Here is a 16,234-nt window from a genome sequence, read left to right on the forward strand (position 1 = left end):
TGTTGCACAAGCTTGGGAGAGGATGAAATTAATGATATGTAATTTCCCTACACATGGTTTGAATTTGTGGATGATTATACAAATTTTTTATGCTGGATTGAATTTTGCTTCTAGAAATCTTTTAAAATCGGCCGCAGGAGGCACTTTTATGGAAATCACTTTAGGAGAAGCTACTAAACTCCTAGATAATATTATGTTTAATTATTCTCAATGGCACACTGAAAGATCTACTAATAAGAAAGTGCATGCGATAGAAGAAATTAATGTTTTGAGTGGAAAGATGGATGAAATTAAGAAATTATTTGCTAATAAAAGTGTTTCTTCTGATCCTAATGATATGCCTTTGTCTACTTTTATTCAGAATAATAATGAATCTATGGATGTGAATTTTGTTGGTAGGAATAATTTTGGTAACAACGTGTATAGAGGAAACTTTAATCCTAGGTCGTACCCTAGTAATTCCTCTAATAATTATGGTAATTCCTACAACAATTCTTATGGAAATTATAACAAGATACCCTCTGATTTTGAATCTAATATTAAATAATTTATTACTTCACAAAAGAATTTCAAATCTTTGCTTGAAGAAAAATTGCTTAAGATTGATGAGTTGGCTAGGAACGTTGATAGAATTTCTCTTGATGTTGATTCTTTGAAACCTAGATCTATTCCACCTAAGCATGATATCAATGAGTCTCTCAAAGCCATGAGGATTTCCATTGATGAGTGCAAAGAAAGAACCGCTAGGATGCGTGCTAAGAAAGATTGCTTTATAAAAGCGTGTTCTTCTACTTTCCATGAAAATAAAGATGAAGATCTAAAAGTTATTGATGTGTCCCCTATTAAATCTTTGTTTTGCAATATGAATCTTGATAATGATGCGACTGAATATGATCCACCTTTACCTAGAAGGCGTTCCAAAAATTCGGAGTCTTTAGATCTTGATGCAAAAATTGGTAAAAGTGGGATTAAAGAAATCAAAACTTTAACTATCAATGAACCCACTATTTTGGATTTCAAGGAATTTAATTATGATAATTGCTCTTTGATAGATTGTATTTCCTTGTTGCAATCCGTGCTAAATTCTCCACATGCTTATAGTCAAAATAAAGCCTTTACCAAACATATCGTTGATGCTTTGATGCAATCTTATGAAGAAAAACTTGAGTTGGAAGTTTCTATCCCTAGAAAACTTTATGATGAGTGGGAACCTACTATTAAAATTAAAATTAAAGATCATGAATGCTATGCTTTGTGTGATTTGGGTGCTAGTGTTTCCACGATTCCAAAGACTTTGTGTGATTTGCTAGGTTTCCGTGATTTTGATGATTGCTCTTTAAACTTGCACCTTGCAGATTCCACCATTAAGAAACCTATGGGAAGAATTAATGATGTTCTTATTTTTGCAAATAGGAATGATGTGCCCATATATTTTATTGTTCTTGATATAGATTGCAATCCTTCATGTCCTATTATTCTTGGTAGACCTTTCCTTTGAACAATTGGTGCAATTATTGATATGAAGGAAGGGAATATTAGATTCCAATTTCCGTTAAGGAAAGGCATGGAACACTTCCCTAGAAAGAAAATAAAATTACCTTATGAATCTATTATGAGAGACACTTATGGATTGCCTACCAAAGATGGCAATACCTAGATCTATCCTTGCTATTATGCCTAGCTAGGGGCGTTAAACGATAGCGCTTGTTGGGAGGCAACCCAATTTTATTTTTATTCCTTGATTTTTGCTCCTTTTTAGTAATAAATAATTTACCTAGCCTCTGTTTTGGTTGTGTTTTTTTGTGTTTAATTAGTGTTTGTGCCAAGTAGAACCGTTGGGAAGACTTGGGGAAAGTCTTTTTAATCTTGCTGTAAAAAAGAGAAACTTGAGCGCTCACGAGAATTGCTGCCATTTTTATTTGGAAAGTGATATTTAGTTAATTATTTTTTCATATGATTAATAGATAAATTCATCACGTCCAGAAATTTATTTTATAATTTTTGGGGTTCCAGAAGTTTGCGTTAGTTACAGATTACTACAGACTGTTCTGTTTTTGACAGATTCTGTTTTCCGTGTGTTGTTTGCTTATTTTGATGAATCTATGGCTAGTAAAATAGTTTATAAACTATAGATAAGTTGGAATACAGTAGTTTTAACACCAATATAAATAAATGAGTTCATTACAGTACCTTGAAGTGGAGTTTTGTTTTCTTTCGCTAACGGAGCTCATGAGATTTTCTGTTAAGTTTTGTGTTGTGAAGTTTTCAAGTTTTGGGTAAAAGATTTGATTGATTATGGAACAAGGAGTGGAAAGAGCCTAAGCTTGGGTATGCCCATGGCACCCCAAGATAATCTAAGTACACCTAAAATCCAAATCTTGGGGATGCCCCGGAAGGCATCCCCTCTTTTCGTCTACTTCCATCGGTAACTTTACTTGGAGCTATATTTTTATTCACCACATGATATGTGTTTTGCTTGGAGAGTCTTGTATTATTTGAGTCTTTATTTGTTTGTTTTCCACAATCATCCTTTCTGTACACACCTTTTGAGAGAGAGACACATGATTCGGAAATTGTTAGAATACTCTATGTGCTTCACTTATATCTTTTGAGTTATATAGTTTTTGCTCTAGTGCTTCACTTATATCTTTTAGAGCACGGTGGTGGATTTGTTTTATAGAAACTATTGTTCTCTCATGCTTCATTTAGATTATTTTGAGAGTCCTAAAAAACAGCATGGTAATTTGCTTTAATTATGTTAGGCATTCAAGATTAGTAAAAAAAATCTTATGAGTGTGTTGAATACTATGAGAAGTTTGATACTAGATAATTGTTTTGAGATATGAAGATGGTGATATTAGAGTCATGCTAGTTGAGTAGTTTTGAATTTGAGAAATACTTGTGTTAAAGTTTGTGATTCCCGCAGCATGCACGTATGGTGAACTGTTATGTGATAAAGTCGGAGCATGATTTATTAATTGATTGTCTTCCTTATGAGTGGCGGTCGGGGACGAGCGATGGTATTTTCCTACCAATCTAGCCCCCTAGGAGCATGCGCGTAATACTTTGCTTTGATAACTTGTAGATTTTTGCAATAAGTATATGAGTTCTTTATGACTAATGTTGAGTCCATGGATCATACTCACTTTCTTCCTTCCACCATTGCTAGCCTCTCTAATACCGCGCACTTTTCGCCGGTATCATACACCCACCACATACCTTCCTCAAAACAGCCACCATACCTACCTATCATGGCATTTCCATAGCCATTCCGAGATATATTGCCATGAAACTTACCACCGTTCCGTTTATTATGGCACGGTCCATCATTGTCATATTGCCTAGCATGATCATGAAGTTGACATTGTATTCGTGGCAAAGCCACCGTTCATAATTCTTTCATACATGTCACTCTTGATTCATTGCATATCCCGGTATACCGCCGGAGGCATTCACATAGAGTCATATTTTGTTCTAAGTATTGAGTTGTAATTGTTGAGTTGTAAGTAAATAAAAGTGTGATGATCATCATTTTTAGAGCATTGTCCCAAGTGAGGAAAGGATGATGGAGACTATGATTCCCCCACAAGTCGGGACGAGACTCCGGACTAAATAAAAAAAAGGAGAGGCCATAAAAAAAGAGAACATGCCCAAATAAAAAAATGAGAGAAAAAGAGAGAAGGGACAATGCTACTATCCTTTTACCACACTTGTGCTTCAAAGTAGCACCATGATCTTCATGATAGAGAGTCTCCTATGATATCACTTTCATATACTAGTGGGAATTTTTTATTATAGAACTTGGCTTGTATATTCCAATGATGGGCTTCCTCAAAATGCCCTAGGTCTTCGTGAGCAAGCGAGTTGGATGCACACCGACTTAGTTTCTTTTGTTGAGCTTTCATACACTTATAGCTCTAGTGCATCTGTTGCATGGCAATCCCTACTCACTCACATTGATATCTATTAATGGGCATCTCCATAGCCCGTTGATACGCCTAGTTGATGTGAGACTATCTTCTCCTTTTTGTCTTCTCCACAACCACCATTCTATTCCACATATAGTGCTATGTCCATGGCTCACGCTCATGTATTGCGTGAAGATTGAAAAAGTTTGAGAACACCAAAAGTATGAAACAATTGCTTGGCTTGTCATCGGGGTTGTGCATGATTTAAATACTTTGTGTGGTGAAGATAGAGCATAACCAAACTATATGATTTTGTAGGGATAACTTTCTTTGGCCATGTTATTTTGAGAAGACATAATTGCTTAGTTAGTATGCTTGAAGTATTATTATTTTTATGTCAATATTAAACTTTTGTCTTGAATCTTTCGGATCTGAATATTCATACCACAATTAAGAGAATTACATTGAAATTATGCCAAGTAGCATTCCACATCAAAAATTCTGTTTTTATCATTTACCTACTCGAGGACGAGCAGGAATTAAGCTTGGGGATGCTTGATACGTCTCCAACGTATCTAAATTTTTTTATTGTTCCATGTTGTAAGTGCATCTAGTGCCACCCCTAGTTGGTTTTGGAGTATTGATGACAAACCTGGTTGAGGGACTAATGTGTTTGTAAGAATTGTAGGATAACACAGGTAGTAGTCCCTCATTGATTCGGTTTACCTACCGGAGATGACCCCTAAAATGTATAAAGACATTGAAGACAAAGGTGGTATGTGAAGGTATTCACATTGAAGACTATGACAAGAGAAGACATCACGTGAAGACTATGGAGCGCGAAGACTTAGTTGTTTCCTTATTTCCTTTTCTTCTTTGTTGAGTCATAGGAACCACCGTACTATTAAGTGGGGTCCAAGTGAACCAGTCAGAATGACTGAAGTGATGCTTAACTAAAATCCTATGTCTTCGAGCGAAGACAATGAGAGCAAATCTTATCCAGAGTTGGATAAGTCAGCTTTGCTTGTAGCCCAAGTAAAGTTGCTGTGTGTGTGTTTAAAATCTGACCGTTGGAACACGTGTCAGTTCCTTAGTGACCCAGGGTCATTTCGGACAAATCAGGTCGGGTTGCCTAGTGGCTATAAATAGCCCACCCCTTACACCATAAATTGGCTGGCTGCTCAGAGTTAGTGCACGGCTTTTGTCGTTTGAGAGCAACCCACCTCGAAGCCTTTGAGAGAGAAATCCTTGCGAGGACAAAGCCCTAAACACCCAGAGCCAAAGAGTGTTAGGCATCACTTAAGTCTTCATGTCTGTGTGATCTGAAGACTTATTACACTTGAGGACTGTGAATCCTCCAGCCGGTTAGGCGTCGCGTTCTGAGCATCCAAGAGTCATTGTGGATCACCGGTGAACGAAGTCTGTGAAGGTTTGGAAGTCTACCTTGAAGACTTACCAGAGTGATTGGGAAAGGACTGGGTGTCCTTAGCTCAAGGAGAATAAGGTGAAGACACGGTCTTCTGAGTTAAATCTCAGCCTCCCTAACCAGACATACATTTGTCACAGCAACTGGAACTGGTCCAACAAATCATTGTCTTCAATGAGCAACTGGTTCTATCCTTTCCATCTCTTTATTTATAGTTGGTCCTTGTGAAGTCATTGCCTGTTTGCATTATATTTTGTCTTCACTGAGTGACTGCTTGTTCTGATTGGCTTCATACTATCTTCCATCCTGATCTATACTGCCTAGTTGCTATTAGTCTTTGTGCTTTCACTTCATTGAATACTTCACTATGACTTGCCTAGTGTAGTCTACCTTCCGCTGCATGGTAATAGGTTTATTTCTATCGTTTGTCTTTGAAACTTCTATGTTTTGAAGACTTTCATAAAAATCGCCTATTCACCCCCCTCTAGTTGATCACTAGCACTTTCAATTGGTATCAGAGCAAGGTACTCCCTTGTTCTGTGTGATTCGGTTTAACCACATGGAGTTTTAGCTATGTCGACTGCAGGGATAATCAAAGTCTTCGTTGCGTGCCCCGTCTTCGATGGAACTGAATATCCCTACTGGAAGAATAAGATGCACATGCATCTTGAAGCCATTGATGTCGACCTCTGGTATGTCGTCAAGAATGGCGTTCCCAAGGCTGGTGAAGGTGTCACCGCTGCTGATGTCAAGAAGTTTGTTTAACTGGACTCCACTTCCAAAAACATCATCTGTGGTCATCTGGCCAAAGGGCAGTATGGCCGTGTGAGTGCTCTGGAAACATCTAAGCTAGTCTGGGACTGTCTCTCCAAGCTCAACGAAGGCGTTTCAATCCAAAGAGATCAAAGGATCAGTGTCCTTCGCAACCTCTTCAACCACTTCAAGAGAAACGATAATGAAAATGTTTAGCTCACGTTTGATCGCCTTACTGACATCACAAATGAGCTTCAAGATCTCGGCGCTACTAAGATCACCAAGCATGAAATCGTCAAGACACTCCTGAGATCACTTGACAGTTCATTTGACACCCTAGCCCTGGTGATTCAAGAACGCCCTGACTTCAAGACACTCGATCCGTCTGACATACTTGAAAGGCTCAACACACATGAGTTTCAGCTTTCTAAGAAAAGAGATATCTACGGTCCCAACTATGGCCGAACTCGGGCCTTGAAGGCAAAAGCTGTCTCCTCATCTGAAGAAGAATCTGACTGTAGCTCTGATGATCCTGAAGACATTGGAAAGGAGCTTGCTATGCTTGTGAAGAAGTTCCAAAAATTCACCAAGAAGAAAGGCTTCAGAAAGTCTGCATGATCAAGCTCAAGGAATGATGAAGCTTCTGCTCATGACTACAAGAAGAGAACATGCCACAAGTGCAAGAAACCTGGTCACTACATCTCTGAGTGTCCGCAGTGGGACAATGAGAACAACAAGAATAAGAAGAGCAAGGAATATGATTCTGACGACAAGAAGAAGAATAAATACTCAAAGTCTTCTTCCAAGTCTTCCTCGAAGTCTTCATCACACAAGAAGAGCTCATCTAGCAAGGCTCATGCGTTTGTTGGCAAGGAAATGGATTCAGAGGAGGAGTCTGCTTTTGAGGAGGCGGAGGTGGAGTCTGAGGAGGAGTCCGATTCTAGCGTTGCGAGTCTGGCTATAGCCTACGTTGCCAAGTCCATCTTCAACACTGAAGACAATGACTTCATCACCGACGCTGATGCTGATGATAAGGACAACTCCGCTCCCACCTACTGCTTCATGGCACGCGGTGCCAAGGTAAACTCACACACTACTCACTATCAAACATCCAGTGAAGATGACTCTGATTGTGGTTCCAAACCTAGCTACAATACACTTGCTAAAATTGCAACTGAACAACAGAAAGCTATGGAACATATTCAAAAACTGTTAGACAAAAGCGATGACCTGTTAGACGCTGAAATGACTCGATCTCAGTCCTTAATTGAAGACATTAAAAATCTTCATGTTAAGTATGAGGAACTTGAAAGTTGTCATGAAACGCTCTCAACCACTCATGAAAAGCTTTCCTATGATTATCTTCAAAGGAAGCAAGATCTTGAGAAATTGAGAGCGGCTCATGAAGATCTTCAAAAGGAAAACGAGTCACTTTGCGCCAAACAGATCAGTTCCGCTCAGGAAGGATTTGAACCACCATGTCTTAAATGCATTGAGCATGACAACGCTACTTCTTTTGCTGGATGTTCTACTGCTGCTACTATTGCAATATCTTCAACTGTTGATGTGGTAACTAACCCCTCTGCTGAGGATACCACTGCTATTGCTGATGAAAATGCTAGGTTGAAGACATTGCTTGAAACAGGGATGTACAAATGCCTCAAAGGGCATCAGACACTATGTGATGTCCTCAAAAGGCATATCCTGAACCGAGACCCTAGGAAAGGGGGTGTTGGGTTCGAAAGGAAAATGAATGCTGATGGCTCTTACTGGAAACCTGAGTAGTACCCCAAAACCACATGGGTTGCTGCAAAGGAACCTTCAGTGGATCCATCCACCTTATCTGGCTTCACTTGTACTAATCCCATTGTCATTGATGAATCCTTTGATGCAAACTATAAACTGTTTAAGAATCAGAATGGTGAAGTGTTTGCCAGGTATATTGGTACTAACTACAGGAATGGGCCACCTATGAAGAAAGTCTGGGTGCCAAAAAAGTGTCTGGAGAATCTTCTTGTGAATGTCGTCATGACACCACAAGTGAAGAAGACAAACCCCAGACCACATGCTTCATATGGTCCAAAGGCTTCATACAGACAGAGGACTCACCTGAGTCGCACTAACGCAAATGTTGTGCAGGGAAACCATACTCAGGCCTATGAATATGAGCGCGTTTCATCAAACCGCCATGTTCATAAGACCAAGAACTACTCTACTTATTCTTATGAGTACTATTGTCCACCTGCAAGACTATTTGCTAGGGATCCAAAGCCAAAGTTCTCAGATGCTGCACTTAGACTCATTGCTTCGAAGCCACCCTTGAAGATGTGGGTGGCTAAGAAAGCTTAACTCTCTTTTGCAGGGAAGGGTCTCCAGCCAAAAATCAAATGCGTCTGAAGCTATTGCTGGGGACCTTAAACTTCTTGTAGGGCGCAAGATCAAATGCCCAAATGGTCTTATTATGTATTTTGTTCCTGAGTCGCTTGCTACTTGCCCTATCAGTCCTAACCTTGATCTAAGCTTTCATAATCCACTTGCTCGTCAAATGTTTATGCTTCACAATTCTCTTCGTGAAGCCTATCCCCCTAACTGCGCTGTAGGGTATGACACCAGCTGCTTTAGAATGGATTATTGATAGTGGATGTACTAATCACATGACTGGCAAGCGGAGTCTTCTCGTGGACTCAACTCTACGTCCATCTGACGAAAGTCACATCACATTTGCTGATACTGGTAAAAGCAAGGTATTGGGTCTAGGTAGAGTTGTAATCTCAAAGGATCAGCACATGGATAAAGTGATGCTTGTTGAATCCCTTGGTTTGAACTTAATGTCCGTCTCAATGCTTTGCAATTTGAACATGATTGTGATATTTGGAAAATATCGTTGCCTAGTTCTAATGGAATCTGACAAGTCTCTAGTCTTTGAAGGGTATCGGAAAGATGATTTGTACATGGTAGATTTCTTAGCAGGACCACAACTCGCCGTATGTCTTCTTGCAAAAGCTTCAGAATGGTGGCTCTGGCATCAGAGGCTAGGGCATGCTGGCATGAGGAATTTGCACACTCTTGCAAAGAAGAAGCATATCATAGGCATCGAGGGCGTCAAGTTCAAGAAGGATCACTTATGCGGTGCCTGCGAAGCTGGAAAGATGACGAGGGCCAAGCATCCCTCGATGACAATCATGACAACGACTCAACCCTTCGAACTGCTACACATGGACCTCTTTGGTCCTACTCACTACTCAACTCTTACTACTATTGCTTGTCTCTATGGCTTCGTCATTGTTGATGATTATTCAAGATATACATGGGTGCATATAATTCTCTACAAGACTGAAGTGCAGGATGTCTTCAGATGCTTCGCCAATCGAGCCATGAATAACTATGGTGTCAAGATCAAGCAAATCCAAAGTGACAACGGCACTGAACTCAAGAACACCGGCCTCGACACTTATCTTGATACATTGGGCATCACTCATGAGTTCTCAGCTCCGTACACGCCGCAGTAGAATGGCATCGTGGAATGCAAGAATAGAACACTCATTGAGATGGCTCGGACGATGCTCGATGAATACAAGACTCCAAGGAAGTTCTGGCCTGAAGCTATTGATACTGCATGCCATGTCATCAACCGTGTTTATCTTCACAAGCTTCTGAAGAAAACATCCTATGAACTCCTCACTGGTAAGAAGCCAAACGTCAGTTACTTCAGAGTATTTGGTGCCAGGTGTTGGATCAAGGATCCACATCACACTTCAAAATTTGCACCGAAAGCACATGAAGGTTTTATGCTTGTGAAAGTGCTAGTGATCGACTAGAGGGGGGTGAATAGGCGATTTTTACGAAAGTCTTCAAAACATGGAAGTTTCAAAGACAAACGATACAAATAAACCTATTACCATGCAGCAGAAGGTAGACTACACTAGACAAGCCATAGTCAAGTATTCAATGAAGTGAAGGCACAATGACTAATAGCAACTAGGCAGTATGGATCAGGTTGGAAGATAGTATGAAGCCAATCAGAACAAGCAGTCACTCAGTGAAGACAAAAGATAATACAAACATGCAATGACTTCACAAGGACCAACTGTAAATAAAAAGATGGGAAGGATAGAACCAGTGGCTCGTTGAAGACAATGGTTTGTTGGACCAGTTCCAGTTGCTGTGACAACTGTACGTCTGGTTAGGGAGGCTGAGATTCAACTCAGAAGACCGTATCTTCACCTTATTCCCCTTGAGCTAAGGACACCCAGTCCTCGCCGAATCACTCTGGTAAGTCTTCAAGGTAGACTTCCAAACCTTCACAGACTTCGTTCACCGGGGATCCACAATGACTCTTGGATGCTCAGAACGCGATGCCTAACCGGCTGGAGGATTCACAGTCCTCAAGTGTAATAAGTCTTCAGATCACATAGACAAGAAGACTTAAGTGATGCCTAACACTCTTTGGCTCTGGGTGTTTAGGGCTTTATCCTCGTAAGGAATTCTCTCTCAAAGGCTTCGAGGTGGGTTGCTCTCAAACGACAAAAGCCGTATACTAACTCTGAGCAGCCAACTGTTTATGGTTGTAGGGGGTGGGCTATTTATAGCCACTAGGCAACCCAACCTGATTTGTCCGAAATGACCCTGGGTCACTAAGGAACTGACACGTCTTCCAATGGTCAGATTTGAAACACACACGGCAACTTTACTTGGGCTACAAGCAAAGCTGACTTATCCAGCTCTGGATAAGATTTGCTCTCATTGTCTTCGCTCGAAGACATAGAATTTTGGTTAAGCATCACTTCAGTCATTCTGACTAGTTCTCTTGGACCCCACTTAACAGTACGGTGGTTCCTATGACTCAACAAAGAAGAAAAAGAATGACGAAACAACTAAGTCTTCGCGCTCCATAGTCTTCACGCGATGTCTTCTCTTGTCATAGTCTTCAATGTGAATGTCTTCACATACCACCTTTGACTTCAATGTCTTCATACATTTTTAGGGGTCATCTCTGGTAGGAAAACCGAATCAATGAGGGACTTCTACCTGTGTTATCCTACAATTCTCACAAACACATTAGTCCCTCAACCAGGTTTGTCGTTAATACTCCAAAACCATCTAGGGGTGGCACTAGATGCACTTACAATCTCCCCCTTTTTGGTGATTGATTACAAACTAGTTGAAGTTTTCAACAGGGAATAAAATATGTGAAATTGTAAATGATAGGTATTGTCTTCATAAGTGGCAAAGGCTCCCCCTGAAGATGTGCATATAAGTAATTTGCTCTTGGAATGCAAATGCACATGGCAGGTTGTAGTTGTGGAGATCCTCTTCAACTTATGATGATAATTCATCATGCATGATTTGATGTAACAAAGATAATGACATGCATAATGAAAAATGGACGTCTGCAAAATGACCTAAGTGCGGAAGTTATCATCGCACATGCGGAATTTATCATCGCATCACATAATAGCAAATATGTAGCAGACGACCATCGAGTTTAAGCGTTACAACTCGAAGAACCAAATGTATCAAAAAGCAAGAGTTGTAAGCACTTGGCAAAAGTAGCAAAAGGTAAAGCAAACACCCATATGGACCCGCTTGAAGACTATCAACTCATATGCTTCTCCCCCTTTTGTTAGTAAGGACCAAAAAGGTTTGAAGACATAGAGCGCCTACTCGTTCCCATGAGGTGCAGGCGAGGCAGCAGGGTCGTCGTTGAGGTCCGGTGGTGCAGAAGAACTTGGTGCAGTGTCGACACACGCTGAAGTTGGAGGAGGTGAAGTTGCATCATCTTGGTCATCAATGACTCTGGCATTCACTATCGCAGCTGAGGACGAATAGTCAGAGTCTTCAAGTGAGGGAGTCCGACGCAAGTGAACATTCCTGGGAGGAGTTGAGTCAAACTTGAATCTTTCAGTGAAGCCATCGTCTTGCAGATCAGCTTCAACACTAAGCAATGTCAAACTCTTCGACGACCTCCGATAGGTTTCATGGGTGACAAAGGCATTCTTGGTGGAAAGATTGCGAATGCGGTTTACATCCACCAAGAGGCTTTGCATCTGACGCTTGAGCCAGTTGTGATGCTTGTCATGTTTCTAGTGTAGTGCAACGAGAAGCTCTCGGTCATTGAGAACACGAGATCGCCTTCGACGCCTTTGCGCAATGGTGCTTCCAGTGGTGTCAGTTTGAGTACGAGGGGCATGGTTGTTGCCAACCAAGGGATAAACACGCGAGACTGCCTGAACTCCTTCAATGGGCTGGGTGAAGCTTTGGTGATCAACATTGTGAAGATAAATGGGATCCTTAGCAGGCTCTGGGTAAATAGCTTCAACAGACAGATCAACCTATGGCAAGAAGACAAGATGATTGCGCGCAGACGGCTGATAGTTAATGGTAGAGTGAAGCTTGATAAGTCGCATTACCCATGGAGCATAGAACTTCAGACCAAAAATGTCGGAGCCAGATGCAGCCAACTGCCTAATGAAGAAGTCTTGAGCATTGAAGCTGATGCCATTGAAGATATAGAAGACCAAAGTCTTCATTGCTCCTTCAAGCTTCGATGCAGATGAATGTCCTTTGACGGGCCATAGAGTTTTTCTAATGATATGATAAATGGTGCGAGGCAGATACTGTAGGTCTTCAACAAAGAATTCAGATGGGTAGTCAGCGTCATGAGGCAAAGGCTTCATCATGCTCAACATTTGGCTCATGTTGGGTTCTGGCTTCTGAAAGATGCTCTCCAAAGCATTCTGGTGTTGCTGACAACCTGGTTCATAGTATTCACCAGGAGTGGGCAGGCCTGTGAGCTCAATGATATCAAGAGCTTTGGCTTCATGATGGACATTGCCTGTCATCCACTCAAGGACCCAAGTCTTTGGATCCCTGTTGTAGCCTCGAATGTGAAGAGTTGCATAGAACTGTAGCAGAAGCTCTTCATTCCAGTGTTCCTTATCTGTGATAAACTGCAGGAGTCCAGCATCTCTGAAGCAATCAAATGCTTCTTCAAGCCAGGGCAGGCCAGCTATAGCTTCAGTGTTGAGACGCATATGTGGAAATATGCGCCATTGATTGTATAAGACGCAGAATAGTAGCTGCACTGCTGATAGCTCCAGAACCGATCTGATGAAATGCGAGGTTTGGTGTAAGGGTTCTTGGTGCTGTTGAAGAAGGTGTTATGTGCCACGAAGCCATTCACATTGAAGACCCCATGTGAAGTTGCAGTGCCTGGGAATCGTGGAAGTCTTGGCTTGGGCTTCTGGACAGGAGGTCTGTGCTCGACATGATAGTCAAATTGTGGACCCGCAGCAGGTGGAGGAACCAGAATGGGCCATCTGACCATAACAGGCCGACCACGATCAAATGCCAGCTCAATTGTATGAGGTCTTGGAGGGGGTACAGGATCATTGACATTGTCGTTGATCTGGGCTTCAGGGGCCACATTGGCTTCAGGTGCTTCAGTATTGGCTTCGGGTGCTGTAGTGGCTTCAGGTGCATGCACTTCTGGCACCGCAGTAGCTTTAGGCGCCACATTAGTTTCAGCCATGACAATGTCATTGGCTTCAGTGTTGATGTTGGTGGCCGCCTCGGGATTGTTAACCTCCACTTCAGAAGCTGGAGGGTCGAACACGTTCTCCTCGAGAACAACATCTTTGTGGGATGGGGGTGTAGCAACTCTTTCTACTTCAACTCTTGATTCTTCTCTTTCATCGGCTGATGCAGCCGGAATATCTTCAGCGGTTTTGGCTTCAGACTCTGACACATGCACAGTGGGAGTGACTTGGGGCCTCGGACCTTTGCGAAGCCTGCGTAATGCTGGCGAAGGTTGCGAAGATGGAGTTTGCTGGGCCTCAAAGTCATCATCGTCTTGCACGGGTGAGGTGACTTGTGGTTGGGGAGAACTTGGGGTGTCTTGTCGTTGTGGGTGATCAGCCCATGATGCATCCTGAGCAGTTGGCGTCATAAGACGACCAATGCTGATGAGTTCGCTGTGCATGAGCACAGGCGATGATACCAACTGGTGCTAGATCTGAGGAAGGACTTCATCATCTTCAACATTGTCGTGAGGACCAATGTCTTCAGCTGCGGTGGGGTCAACAACTGGATTGCCTTCAACCTCATGAGCCTCTGTGGAAGCAGGCTCATGAACTACCACTTGGCATTCATGATGTTCAGACGCAGGACGAGCCACTGAGATTGGCTCGACCTCAAGGGGCTCTGTGGGAGCAGCCCGATCTCTCTTCTTGGTTTTGCGTTTCTTGGTTGGAGGAGCATCATCAGTGGTGGCCTTGGTTTTGCGCTTTCTGGCTTCAGCTTCAGCTGCCCTTGTTTTCTTCAGTTCTGAAGCCACTGTGGGGACCTTAGGCTTCGAGCGTGTCATACTGGTTGGGAAGACAATTGGATGTACTTCCTGCCTTGGTGCTTTGGGTTCTGCCACAGCTGGCTTCTTCTTCTTCTTGGCCGCCATTCAGGGATCGATGCCTGGTCGCCCCAAAGCCTTGCGCTTTTCAGCTTCATTGTATCCTTGAACACATTTAGCAACAAGATCCTTCATGCGCTCACGAGAACCTTTGGCTTCTTCGTGTTTGGTTCAGAATGCTTCCTTGAGCTCATGCATCATGACCTGGAAGTTCTGAATGTCTTCAACATTGAGCTTGGCCATATGCTTCTTGAACTGAGCCTTTTCATAATCTATCTTATGCTTCAGCTCAACAATTTTCTGAGCTAGAGCCAGCTCAGCAGCAATGGCTCCATGGAAGGCGACGCTGAGGCCAATGGGAAGTTGAAGATCATCAAAGCTAACATTTGGGCTGTCAAACCACTCATCAACGAACTTGTTTATGATTTCAACATCAAAGAGAGGAAGGCCATTGAAGATTTCTGCCTCTTGCTTGCTCTTGATCAACTGCTCAAGAGCGTCATCGCCAAGGTCGTCGTCGCTGGACAGATCAATGGCATCATTCTTGTTGCACAGAACAGCAGCAGGGGTCGGTGCTTGGCTGGTGGGTTGCATGGGCATCTTCACTTTGGAGGGCTTGGAGATGCGTGACAGATCTTCAGACTGCACACTGTGTTCAGGAGGTGCAGTGTCCAGAGGCTTCGCCCGTGAAACCTTTGGTGCAGGGGCAGGCTTCGAAGCCTTAGGTTTCTTCAGCTTCTTTGGCTTCGGTGGTGCAGGCGCTTCGTCAGATTCAACGTCGTCTGCAGGTTGATCCACGATTGCCCCTTGAACCTGTAATGAGGCCTTCTAAGTTATAGAAGGGCCCAACTAGATTGGGTTCAACTTCGCGTGTGCCGTCAGCATGAGGAGCAGAGGGGCCTGGATTGAAGTCTAGTCCCCATGACTTCTTGTTTTCTTTGGCGGAGTTCTTGGCAAACTGGAAGTTGCGCTTGAACAGATTGTCGTCACGGCACCATAGCAGCGAAGATGGGTCTGCATCGGCAGGCTGTGGTCGACGGACCATGCAAGGATAGAAGCCTTGTTCAATGGCTTCATCTCTGGATCTGGGTTGAAGATTTTTGTACAAGATGTCTCCCCACGGTCGCTTGATGGCATTTTTCTCAGCATACTCCTGGGTCACGAACCTGTAATTAAACCATTGTTCTGCCCAATATCTTTGAATCCATTGGATTCGGGTTTTCTGCTGATTGTAGTCCTCCTCTGGATCTGTCTTGTACAACTCATAGAGGTCAGGAGGCAAATCTCTTGAGGTGTTTCCACGATGCTGTCTGATACCCTTCCTTGCAGATTTCTCTGTTGCCATGAAGTTTAGACTGAAAGGCTTCAAAGCTGTCAAAGTCTTCAGTCTACTGGTCAGACAAGAACTGGCTTCAGGAGAATTTATATGATGCTGTAAGAACTCTGCAAATGAATGTAGACTATGAGAACCAAGGGATTCTCCCACGGACATGTACCTATGACAGCATTAAAGGTGCGAGGGAAGGGGAAGAGGTCATATGCATTCTCAGAAGATTTTTGAAGATAAATCAGTTTAGAAGACATTGACCTCATAGTGCGAAGACATTCACTCATAGGTAGAGTGTTGGTTCTAGATTTGTACGAATCCACGAATAAGTACAAGTGAGGAATCTAACTACTTTGTGAAGCATAAGTGAATATACTAGGCATGTTATGAGATGCAGTATGAGATAGATCCAACTT

Source organism: Triticum aestivum, chromosome 2A (assembly GCF_018294505.1).
Source record: "Triticum aestivum cultivar Chinese Spring chromosome 2A, IWGSC CS RefSeq v2.1, whole genome shotgun sequence".
Taxonomy (NCBI): domain Eukaryota; kingdom Viridiplantae; phylum Streptophyta; class Magnoliopsida; order Poales; family Poaceae; genus Triticum; species Triticum aestivum.